We start from the raw sequence: 12,723 nt of genomic DNA, 5'->3' as shown, positions 1-12,723 counted from the left end.
TCCTCCTTCACTGCCTGGGTCTCGTCTCTCCCAGGACAGAGCAGTTCTCCTAAGGTCTCATTACTTCTACTTTGCCAATCAGTTCTTGTTTTTTTTACATATTTCCTTTCTCCTCCTTCATATTTTAATATATACTTTTTCTTATTGTTTACATTTATCAGAAGATGACTGGTGAAGTCACTGTTAATGACCCATCCAGCACCCATCCCCCTATGTCCTTCTTCCTAAATGAACCCTGAATTTTTCCAGGTTGCCTCCTCTCCCCACGAACCAAGGCATATCATGGAAAGGGGTCCACTCCAGGGCTGGGCATATTTTTCCCAGGTACTCCTATTCCTTCGGCCAGTGACTGATTCAAAACTTGGCATACTTTAGACCATGACATATAAAGGGAAAGTCTGTTGGGGACTTGAGAAATTTATTCCTTGCTCCTTAGCTTCAGGAAGTGCATTTTCATCTGGTTGTTTTCACACCTGGACACAATGCCTGGAAGTGCATCTATCTTTCTGCTAACCTGAAGACAGCAGCCTGGAAAGATCTCACATGCTTGCCCTATCATTAGCTCCTGAATCTTCCAACCCTGATCCCTACCCTACCTCTAACTCCTTAGCCACGTGATACATTTTCTCATGGTTTAATCCAGTTTGTGTCAGGATTTCTGGTATTTTTTTTTAAATTGAAGTATAGCTGATTTACAATATGAGTTTCAGGTACACAGCAAATGATTCAGCACTTTTACAGATTATATTCCATTAAAGCTTATTATAAGATGATGGCTCTAATTACCTGTGCTATACAATATATCCTTGTTGCTTATCTATTTTATACACAGCAGTTTGTATCTCTGAATCCCATATCCTTAAGTGCCCCCACTTCCCTCTGTTCATTACATCAAAGGTATTCTGATTTATCCTGCCAGTAAAGCAACTCAAGAACGTGTCAGATCCTCCGTTTTCAACCAACGAAGATGTCCAGGAAGACCCCCTCAGTGAGCTGCTCCCTCACGATGAGATTTTGTCTTTGCACTCATGCTTGGATTTGTTTCAGGAGAGCATCACCTCCCTCTGTGATACTCTCATAGCGCTGTCATTTCTGTGAAGCCCCATGCACTTGCTTCTCAATGAGTCTTCAGCCTTCCATGCACAGCTTTCCAGACAGGCACAGCACATTAGTCTGCTTCTAAGCGGTCTGTTGACCTCCTCAGGTGTCTGCAGACAATGCTCTGGGACAGTGTCTGTTTGCTGTGAGGGGTGCACTGGGATACCTAAGGCCACTTACAGCTGGGCTTCTGGCCCTCCCTCCCGGGTACTGCCTGTCCTGAAACTCTCTTTGCTATCTTCCACTTATTATCGTTTATAGCAACTGGTCTCATGGGTTATCTATTTTGTTCTTTACCTTCTGGTATTCACTGTTAAATCGTCTTGATGAGAGTAACTCATCAATCACCAGTTCTCCACGTCTTTGTAAGATTTGGACTCTTGGCTGAGAATGATTTATTCTGATACATTATGCAAGGATTCTGAGCCTCAGCTAAACATCAACCTGATCTTTCTGGCAACTGTTGATGACCTTTGAGTTGTTCCTCAGTCTCCTGGAGTTCCTAAGGGCAGGGGAAGAAGTGAAGAAGTGCCCGTGCTCTCAAGTCCTTCATCTCCCACCTCCAAATCATTGTGTCTGAAGACACATCTGTGTTTGCTCCTAGTGGGTTGTCTCTAACCAAGAGAAGCAGTGAAGAATTTACCCAGTTTCAGCTGACTCTCTGTTACACCTTAGTTGCCGTCAGGAAGGCATCTTGCTATCAGAACTTTGGGTCCCATGCACAGTGACTCTCAACAGAGAGTCACCAACCAGGGTCTTTTTAAGCTTCTCTCTAAGCAGCCTTCTTCACAGCCACGTTCTTCGGGCTTCTTCTTCATCTATGTTTCTCTTCCAGAAACTCTGGACTCCTCTCAACAGGGTAGAACTCATTTCTACTTGTGTTGTTCTGCTCATTCTAGCTTCTCTTTTTATTCAGAGACATTCTCACCATTTTAAGGTTTCATCTTAAGCACAGCTAAACTGCAGCCAACTCTGTGAAAACAAACAGAGTAGCCCAAATCCAACATCCATCAAATGTACTCCTGGGCAGTCCACATGGGCCCTGGTCAGTCTTTGGGTTGCAAGGAACAGAGACTCACTCAGGAGAGCTCAATAAAAGGTTAGCTCGGTGGTGGTGGTGATTTACTGCAAAAGCACTCATGGGCCAACAATGGAAATGGATTCTTACAGAGGTTCCCGACCAGGAACCATGGTAAGAGGGGCCTGAGAAGAACCAGGCGGGAGGTTTGTTCTGGGCCCAAGGCAACCCCTGGAACATCAGCAGCAGGCTTCTGGATCTTGGCTCTGGTCTGCTATTTTTTAATTTTATATTGGAGTATAGTTGATTTACAGTGTTGCCTTAGTTTCTGCGGCACAGCAAAGCCAATCAGTTATACATACACATGTATACACTCCTTTTGATTCTTTTAGCGCATAGGTTATTATAGAGTATTGACAAGAGTTCTCTGTTTTATATAGTAGGTCCTTTCTGGTCTGCAATTAATGAGACTTCTCTGTTCTCTCTTCACCAATTGGCTTCTTAATCCTCTACCGAGCAAGTATTTCCACTCACTACACTTTCAGTGTACTTATTAATGTGATTTTTTTCATATTCTGCCAAGACCTCTAAAGCTTCCCGTTATTTCATGGTTCTGCTGATGCCTCACTTTCTTGATATCTACCAAGTTCAGAAGTAGTATCTAACTGACCCAGCCCATCTTTGGGGTCTCAGACTGTGCCATTTGTCACCGGGCAGCCCACAGACTGACTGCTGGGAGCATATCCCCTAGGGATCCCATCACCTGGGGCCAGAGTTACCCTGTACAAACCCCAGTGGTCGGGACCATCTCTTTGACAAACAGGGGAGTGGAGCTGCGTGTGCACGTGAGGGGGCTGAGATGGGGCAGTGCTGTGAGTGGGGGTCTGACACGTCCACAGCAGCCTTGGCAGGCAGAACCCAGCACTCCTGGGGCTCCTCTTTCTATCAGCCCTCGGCTTCAACACAGACTCCCCTTCACCTCCTTTTTTCCTAGAACAGAGAAACCTTCTCACATGGTTTAGATTCATGTTACAGGTGAAGGTATCAAATGATCATGAAACCACAATCACGGAGTGACTTCTTCTGTATTGTGGGCATGTCTAGTTTTCCATTGGCCTGTATAATTTCTTCCATTCTCCCCCAGATCTTTGTCGTCTCTATTAAACTGGGTTTTTCAGCTGCTTCATCCTTCTGAATGTCTTGGGGTTTGTTTGATGGAAGCCACAAGGGCATAGCGAGTGTTTGTATTCTGAGTGGTGGGGGCTGGCCTCTTGCATCAATGCTGGGCCCTTTAGGATTTTAGGATAAACGCTCAAAGACTGCCCACAGCTGGACTGGCTGGAAGTGAATGGAGGTGGGGACTGTGAATTAGAGAGGAGAGGAGAGGACTTAACAGGAAGAAGCCTTTGCATCAAAGGCTGACGCTGAAATCAGAGGTGAGGTTGAAGCAGAGGTGTGGCACGCCCATTCAGGTGTCAAGAGCTGAGACATGGGAGGCAGGCCAGATGACAGGGAATGGGTCTCTGATCTGAGGGGTGTGCTGGCAAACTGCAGAGCAGTGGGAGGAGGTGGGCTTGTTCCAGACAACCTGATCAAAGTTGGTAACAGAATAAGAGCAGCCTCTGCATGCTGCCAAAAGTCCAGCAGGATCCGGGTGGACAGAGAGGCCCTTTCAAGGTTGAGCTGGGTTGGAAAAGTGCTGAGCTGCTTCCAGGACACCAGAGTGTGTGGTCAGTACATGGAGGAAACCTGGGGACCTGGACACTCAGGAAGAGGAGGCAGGAGGTCATCTGGGCCTCCACCTGGCTGCGGTGGGAAGGGGCACAGCATAGATGCTGGGTCCCCGCCTCCTATCCAGAGCAGCCCCGGGCTACTCCTAACCCTACCTGCAGAGTCAAACTGCTTTCCTAGACCACAGAGGTGAGACAGAGCCACGCTGCGCCCAACATAGGGGAGGAACACCCTGGCGCTCAGTGAGAGGAGCTGGGCGGAGACCAGGGCCACGTGTTCCCCAGGTAAAGCCCACATGTCAGTCATGCCCTCTCTCCTGTCTCTTCCATTTCTCCTTCCCTATTGGCCTCTACCTCAGCTTATAAAAATGCTCACATTCTGGCTTCTGAGAAACAAAATCCTGCCCTCAAAATCCTTCACCCTTTTCTAGTGACTGGCCTGACTTCCCTTCCCCTTTCTCCCAAGAAGCAGGAAAGAGCTGTCCGTATTCATTAATTCCTCGGGCTGTGTCTGTCTTCTGCCTGGACGCCCCAGACACCACAGCTCTGCTGACGCTGCCCTGCTCCAGGGTTGGGAGACTACACACACATACCCTTGGGGAGCCTGCCCAGCCCTCCTGGGCACAGCAGACCACCAGAATGTGCTTTCTCTAGACAGTTAAGGAATCTGAAGGGGAACAGAGGAATGGGGCACAGTGTTGACGAATAGTTTCAAAATATCACAGAATTTAATTTGTAGTTGGTATGAACAGATTTTGTCCTGGTTGCTCCGTGACCTGACGTGGACTGTCTTAGTGGGACCCTGTCTCCTGTGCCTCTCTTCAGTCCTTGCTCCCCCTGACTCCTTATTCACAGGACATCCATCTGTCTGAGTGCACTTCATGACTGCTGTTCCAGAATTTTCTTTTTTCAATCCTCACTCTTGGCCTCATCAGGGAGAGGGCTGTTAATAGGAAGCGCCTGCTTGTCAGAATCCAGGTCCCCTCTCCTCACAGTGGGGTCATAGCAGAGTCAGGGACAAGAGCTGCGTGACAAAATCTGCACCCTCCCTTAATTGAGGGAAAGCTTTGTTCTGAAAGCTCGGTGCGTTCTGACATGCTCTTCCCTGAGGGATGTGGGGCTTAAAATTCAGGCTAATTAACCTTTTGTCAGTGGATTACAGGCACTGGCGTTTTCATTTAAAGACTGGGTGAACCAATCTGCCTACTTTGTGTGGCCGTGGCCCAGCACAGAATTGGACTGGCTGGCTGTCAGCTCAGAGAAGGGTAGAAGGTAGGTGCAGACACACACATGTGTATGCGTGTATGCACGGACATGTGTGAGAGGTGGGTGGTTAGAATTGCAATATATCTTTCGGAAGAGCATCTTGAGAGGTAATAATTTGTCAAATTCTATTGCTCTTAACACATACTGAACCTCTTTAATCTCCCCTCTTTCATGTCAGCTCCCACTTCCCTGGCCCTTGCCCCAAACACCCTGTCCTTTCTCTGACGTACTACAGATCAGTGGATGCCAGGACCGTCCATCTGGCCAACAGAGAGGTCTGGTCATCGTCCCGAGCTCCTGCTTCTCCTGACCTCTCATAACCCTTCGCAAAGGCATCCATTCCCACCCATCCCCTTTGCCTGTGCCCTCTTCAGGCCCGACACAACTCTTCTCGACCCTTCCTGACCGTGCTTTTCCAGACAGGCAGTGTGATCCTTTTAAAACACACATTTGAGCATGCTCAGCTCTTCTTAAAATCACTCCAAACCTCCTTTACTGCCTCAGTAGAAAGTCCAAATTCCTTATCACATCCTTCCCTTTCTGGCCTCATTTCTGTTCCCTGTGTATCAGTCATCTTGAACTCCTTGGTGTCCCAGGCACCAGCCCTTCTCTTTCATACCTTCAGGCCTTTGAATGTGCCTCCTACCTTTCTCCTTGCGACTCCTTTTGTTTTCATCTTTGCTCAACAGGAATATTCCTACTTATCGTCCAGAGCCTGCCCTAGTGGGTCTCTCATGACCTTTCCCCAACAGGTGGCTGGGAACTCTCTTATCTGTGCTCCCATAAAAATTTTGACAATACTGATTACATAACTTGCTGTCAGACTCCATCAACTCCATGGAGGTGGGCCCTGCATCCTCAGGACTTCTGACAGTACCTGGTACCCGGGAGCAGGGAGTCAACTTGGAGCTGGCTACTTCAGGGAACTCTCTCATAGCAAGGAACACACATGTCGAATAAGAGTTGCCATTCCTGCCTTCTGTGGCTTTACCCAACCTTCTTCTTCAATTATAAACACACAGTTGGGTGTCTCTGTGCTATTTAATCATTGTAGAGGAAGCACAGTTCCAAACCAGAAGGTTAAAATATTTGTGATAAAAATAATCTATTTGTGCACTTATGCAACTGTGGCAACACAAACTCAGGCATGCAGCAACCTATACAGAGAAGCTTAAACCAAGGGATGGTGCTGTTTCCTGACAAAGAGTTGTGATGCAAAGTCTAGAATTCCAGTTGTTTGGAGAAAGCATTCTGGATGGCCCTAAACATGCATGTAGCTGGGGTTATGATTCCACACTTCCCTCTTAATACTCCCACATGGCATCAGAATTCCACTGGCCTCTCTAAAGTATATATCCTTTATTTTAGTTTTCCAGAGTATAGATCATGATCCATCATTGGGTTTGTGAAATCAATTTAATGGTTGTGACCAGTATTCTTTTATCTTAATGAACTGATTTTTTCCCCAAATGCCTCACATGCATATATACTATTTCATGAAACTTTTTTTTAATCTGTGTGTTGTGATGCAAAATGTCCTTCTTACTGTAAATCATATCCAAAAGCACTAGGGGGCACACTACTCTATTCCAAGGGAATCCTGAGAGTCCCTTGGATAGCAAGTAGATCAAACCAGTCAATCCTGAAGGAAATCAATCCTGAAAATTCATTGGAAGGACTGATGCTGAAGCTGAAGTTGAAGTTCCAAAACTTTGAGCACCTGATGCGAACAGCTGACTCACTGGAAAAGACCCTGATGCTGGGAAGGATTGAAGGCAGGAGGAGAAAGGGATGACAGAGGATGAGACGGTTGGATGGCATCACTGACTCAGTGGACATGAGTTTGAGCAATCTACGGGAGACGGTGAAGGACAGGGAGGCCTGGCGTGCTTGCCATCCATGGGGTCTCAGAGTTGCACACAGCGAAGGCCCTGACCACCACCAACAGCAGCAGCTCTAAAAGCCAGAGTTGGCTGTCAGTCCCCTCCCTTTAGACACTAATGCAGCACAACTGGGCTGGTCCACTAGGCCATTTAACTGGGTCACACCTTCCTCTTTGATTAAATAAATTTGTGCTCCTCAATTTCTGTCTGCTTTGAACATAGTAGGTCTTGCATTTATCTGTTTTATAAATTCAATTTCCAAATTAGATTTGACTTCAGGAAAAAATTCAGAGGAAAAACCACAAAAGTCCCAAAACTGCACAGCACTGTGCTGAGCAAGTAACTGAAACCTTTAGGTGTATGCTTCAATTTGCTAAACTACCTTAAATTTATGTATCTATAGATGCACGTGAACAGCAGATTACAAATAATCCTGAACCCTCTCATGGACCCTCCAGTCTGGGAGTCAGATTCAGCAAGTTCTCGTGTTATAATCCAAATGCAAATCCATGTCAATCCTACTGAAGATTCCCTGGAGCTGTGAAGGTGAACTTGTTTCCTGCCAGCAAAGCGGAGTCTAAATCTTATTTAAATGTCTTCTGTTTCTGGGCTGCCCTCCCTCCTCTTCTCCCCCAACACCCGACTCCTCCCCCTGTGCTTGGCTGCCCTCCACTACCTCTCCTCACCCCAAACCTACTTTTCCTCTGCTTCTCCAATCACATGGAGGACCCCTTATAAAACCTCCCAACCCGACCCCACTCAGCAAGCATCTCTCACTCAGCAAAACAGGCTTATAGAAACACAGGCCACTTGATGGTCTCTGAACACAGAGGAGCAGTGATGGTGGGAGGGCCCACGCTTAGATTCAAACATCTTCTCTGGATGTGAATGGGTGAAGCTCTGAGTCTGGTCCAGATCTGTTTTTCTTCTCTTATAGCCCTGGTTCCCCACCATTCCCTGACTCATGGAGTCCACTTCTAGACTCAACAGCTGATCCACTAATCAAAGAGCTGCAGGAGTCTCTGTATGCAATTGCTCAAGGACCCTCCTAAAGTTCAGAGCCACCCACCTCAAAGACAATGCAGAGTTCAGTGACACTGCTATTATTAATTCTGTCCCTAGTTCCTGCTAAGGAGGAAGTCCAAACTCAGCAGAGGGTTCCTCTGGGCTCCAATGAACTCAAACACAACCTATAAAGACAGTGAAGGAAGCTACATCTGGTCTCGGGGGGCTTCAGAAAAGTTTTGGCTTGAAACTATACGAGATACATCTTCTGGGTTGAGTAGTCCTTGAAGACTCCCATGTGATTAAAAAGTCCTTTTCTTTCCTATTATTCCCTTTCTTGCTTTCAAGTATCTCCTCTGGCAGCAGCAGCAGCTGGAGCTAAGAGCTATTCCTCCTAACAAAGTGCAGATTTCTCAAGGCCTTTCTATTAACTCTTTGGTGCCTGCTGATGTGCGAGAGAGGCAGGACAAGAGGTGGAGAGGACGGGTGCGCGGTATGATGACCAGACACATCAGTGTGGCTGAGGTGGTATCCCTGACTTCCCCTTACTATCTCGAGAGTGTAGAGTTACCCTCTGAGTTACTAGTTCTTTCTCAGCAAGGATCCCTGCACCCTTACTTCTGATATAGGACTTAATTCTAGGTGAGCCCATGCTCACTTGGTATTCTGGTTCCATATTTGAAGAGCAATGGAAGGGTCAGATTATTTTTAAACAGTAGGATAAAAGCCATTAGTGCTCATAGCGGGAATGGACATTTCGCATCTTTAAGGAACATACACTTGTTAATGCAAGTGAGAGATCAGACTGTCTCACCCCAGCTACTCATCTATGAAGACAATGTTGACTCAACCCTGCAGGCTAGAGAGGCAGAACTGTGCCTGCCCTTCCAGGCTTCAGGTCCTGTGATAACAATCTTCTCCTGCCAAGGGACCTGGGTTGTCAACTCATTCCTGGACTTTCTGTGCTGAAGTGAGTCCACCTCCCACACCCTCACTTTTACCACTAGGCTGAACTCCTGTTTCGATCTTACCGCAGTCCTGAAAGCTTGCCAGGAAGAGCCCTGCCATCACGCTCTGTAACTCAGAAGCCCACTCTGATCCCTGCTTGGCTCTTGGTTCTTTAGTTAGAGACTGGATCTGTGGCCACAGTCATTGCCACTGGGGGGTCTCATTCACTATCCTTGGATGGAAGCTTCCAAAATAGGATGGGAGCACCAGATGCTCAGCCTCAGTATCTTGATGATGGACTCTCTAGACGCCTCTGCAGCCGGGCCAATTCCTCCCTGCCCATCCCCTGCTCACGAGTAGGTGCTGCCTGTTCCAGTTCAGTGCTGCTCCCCAGACGGCCCTGACTCAGCTGACAAAGAGGGAGATGCAGAGGAGCCCAGCAAAAAGCATTCTGTTTAGATCTACACCTCTGGTCCCCTTCAGAGACTTCATTAAGCATTCTTCCCAGGAAGGAAGACCTGGAATGTTTACATTGTTTAATTTTCATCAATCTTAATCCCTTTGGATGGCATTTGCTGTCTTGATTGATTTTATGACCTTTCTCTAGGAAACTTTTTCAACCTGGACACTTACTGTCAGTATGTACACTATTTAAGTAGCTCCACTCAGATCCTCAGCTACATAGGGGGAAAAAAAATCGCACCTTTGTTTTCCTGCTCCTCATTCACGACTGCTTCTTTTTTTGACAATATGAGCACAACTCATGACAGTCAGTGGATTGCTCAATGATTTGCAAAGTTCCCTTGCTTTTTAAAATAAAATCCCCTTCCCTTACTTTTAAGTATTTCAATGATCAATGGCATCACATTTCATTCTGATCTTTATTTAAAATGTGGGTGGGGGGTGTGTGAAGGAAATGGCAACCCACTCCAGTAATCTTGCCTGGGAAATCCCATGGACAGAGGAGCCTTCCTGGGCTACAGTCAATAGGGTCGCCAAGAGCTAGACAGGATTCAGTGACAAAACTACCATGGATCACGAACTTTTACGCTTTAACTTGTAAATAAAAATAAACAAGCATGGAATTAAAGATAATATTAGAGCTGCTAGGATACTATCATTAAAAGACTATAGATTTTCATTTTCATTCTAAAGAAATGAACTGCAGTACATGGTAGTAGGCAGGAGGTCTATGGATCCCAGGTTGAGCAGCTGGAGCCCCTGTATCTAGGGACAGATACTCCAAGATGAAGAGGAGGAGGAGCCGAACCCTGCCTAGAAAAGAGACCACATATTTCTCATTCTTGAGGTCAAGGAGATCTTGCCGACTACACTTGAGCAGAGAGGCTCTTTACAGGTCAAAAAGATGTCAGCCTACCTACAGGCCTCTTCACTAGAATCCATTTTGGTTAAGAAATGTACACGCACACTTGGGAGGACCCTGTGATAAACCAAACACAGACTCAGAACCAGGCAAAGCAAAATGATGGGCCCAAGGAAACCCAGAAAAAACGCCCCATATGAGTCATTTGAACTATCATGAGGGCACGGCTCCCTCTCTGAGCCTGCCTTTATGTCTATCCATACGTACTCTTTTTCTTCCTAAGGAAGACTTTACTTGTTTCACTACTTTCAGTTTCTTTGTGGAAATTAATTTTCTACAAAGTTGTATGAGGCAGGGCCTTGTTGCAGACCACTGGTGAAGGGGTTAGGATTAGGTACTCTCACTGACACAGCCTGACTTCAACCTCTGACCAAGGAACCAAAATCCTGCTTCAAGTCACTGCAGGCCGAGGCCATCTGAAATCCATAGGAGACAGTCATGTGACTGATCTTCAGTCCTGAGGAACTGGGCCTTTTCAACCCAAGGGAGACATCATGAGATGGAGAGCTGCCCATAGATCCTGCAAATCCACCCACGATGTGATTTTCCCTTTGGAAAAATAAGACCCAAGTACAACAGGAAAGCAGCGTCCCACCTCACCTCATACAGTATTTGTGTGTCACTAAGAGCAGAGAGCCTTTCTTTTGGCCACAACTGTTTCCACACACTACATCAATCAAACACTGACAGTCTGTTTCATTAGGAAAACTCTGTTGAATGCGTCATCATGTCCCACTTATTCTGGTAGGCATTGGACATTTCACAGTGAGCAAGACGGATGAACTGATATCATGACAGCTTTGAGAATAGTGCTCTTCACTGCAAGGGAACACCAGCTGGGTGGGTGTTCACTTATGTCTCAGATATTTTCCATCTCAAGTAACAGAAATCCTATCTTGCAGTGCTTACAAAACAAAGGAAACTTACATGCTTATATATTCAGAAAGGCCAGAGGTAGCATCATGTTCAGGAGAAACTTGATTCAGCAACTCAACCATATGGGGTCTGGATATTTTTTATCTCTCTAGTCTGCCACCCATGGTTGGCCTCACTTAACCCTGGCTCCTCTAAAGGTCCAAAAGGGCTACAGCTGCTCCTAAGTTTGCTTAGGAATTTTGCTCCGAAGTTTTGGAGCAGACTTCAAAACTAAGTTTGCTCCAAAGTTTGCTTCTTTGTTTACATCCAACAAGAAAGACAGCGTATCTTTGTTCAAGCATTCACACCAAATGCTGTGTAATACTCACTGACTGAATAGGCTTACTATTCCAAGAGACTCTGGCCCAGAGAGATAAAAGTTGCACATAACAACATTGCTCATCAAAGGGACTTTACCCCCAAACCATCAATTCTTCCTTAGAAAGCATCAACAGACAGTTTATATCCCTAAGCTCTTTGAATCCTAGCCTCAAAATCTTCACCTTGCTGTATTCACTATTATATCATGATCTTGACCCAACTCTAACCAACCTTCTTCATCCCTTCAATTCCCTCCCCCCTTGCCATGCTGAAAGACCCACCTTAAACTAAACTTCAAAATATCAATCAATTGGTCCCTGCCCTTCTTCTTCCATTACCAGGTAAGCAATAAACTCAGCTCTGCCTTTTAAAAGTTTGTTCTGCTGATATTTGGAACACAGCTTTCAATTGGCGCCATCTCCTGAAAGACTCATTTCCAGGAGCACTGGAATTCCAGAGATTCTGGCCTTTGACCATTATCAATGAAAAAAATGCTGTCTGCCTTAACAATAAACAAACGGTGTTGCAGCCATCAAGCCATCACATCATAAGCCATTGTAGCCTCCCTCACACAGGATGTCCACCATCAAATGATCAGACACTGCAGCCACCCCAACGATGCACCCAGAGGAGACTCAGGATGAAAAAACAGAGGCCACTGGCCCTAGACAGCTGAGTTACATACCAAAGGAATGATTTCAGTGAGTTCAGATGCTTGAACATTCCAATATACAGAAAAGTGCTAAATTCCTTAACTTGAAATGTCTGGTTTTCCTTGATTCATAGTAATCTTTTGATGTTCTGACTACCTGGTCTTTGCTTACTCTTATATATCCTGGATCCTCCCTTGACTCTTTAGAGCTGTTCCTTACAGCTATCAGAGAGGCTGCATCCTGGGCTTAAGTCCTCAGTTTTGTCTGCTGAGTAAAACATAACTCTCAACTTTTATGTTGTGTGTTATTTTTTCACTCAACACGGGATGCCCCACCTTTGCCTTTGACCCAACTGAAGAAGTACTCTCCTCTCCACAGATAATCAATCATGAGGCAGTGTGGTTTTTTCAGAGGCTGTCATAAAACATGCTAGTTCATTTCAACTATGGGGGAAGAACTGGCCATCAGCCCACAGTATTAGCAGTCACCTCTAAACACCATT

General features: G+C 46.0%; 1 protein-coding gene across 1 annotated transcript in view; it reads right to left on the bottom strand.

Annotated features, from left to right (window-relative positions):
• The window catches only part of SYT9 (synaptotagmin 9), a 209,443-nt gene that overhangs the window by 29,591 nt on the left and 167,129 nt on the right, over positions 1-12,723 (bottom strand). The window lies entirely within an intron of this gene.

The sequence above is a fragment of the Muntiacus reevesi genome, chromosome 9 (assembly GCF_963930625.1).
Source record: "Muntiacus reevesi chromosome 9, mMunRee1.1, whole genome shotgun sequence".
NCBI lineage: Eukaryota > Metazoa > Chordata > Mammalia > Artiodactyla > Cervidae > Muntiacus > Muntiacus reevesi.
This window is presented reverse-complemented; position numbering and strand designations above follow the sequence as displayed.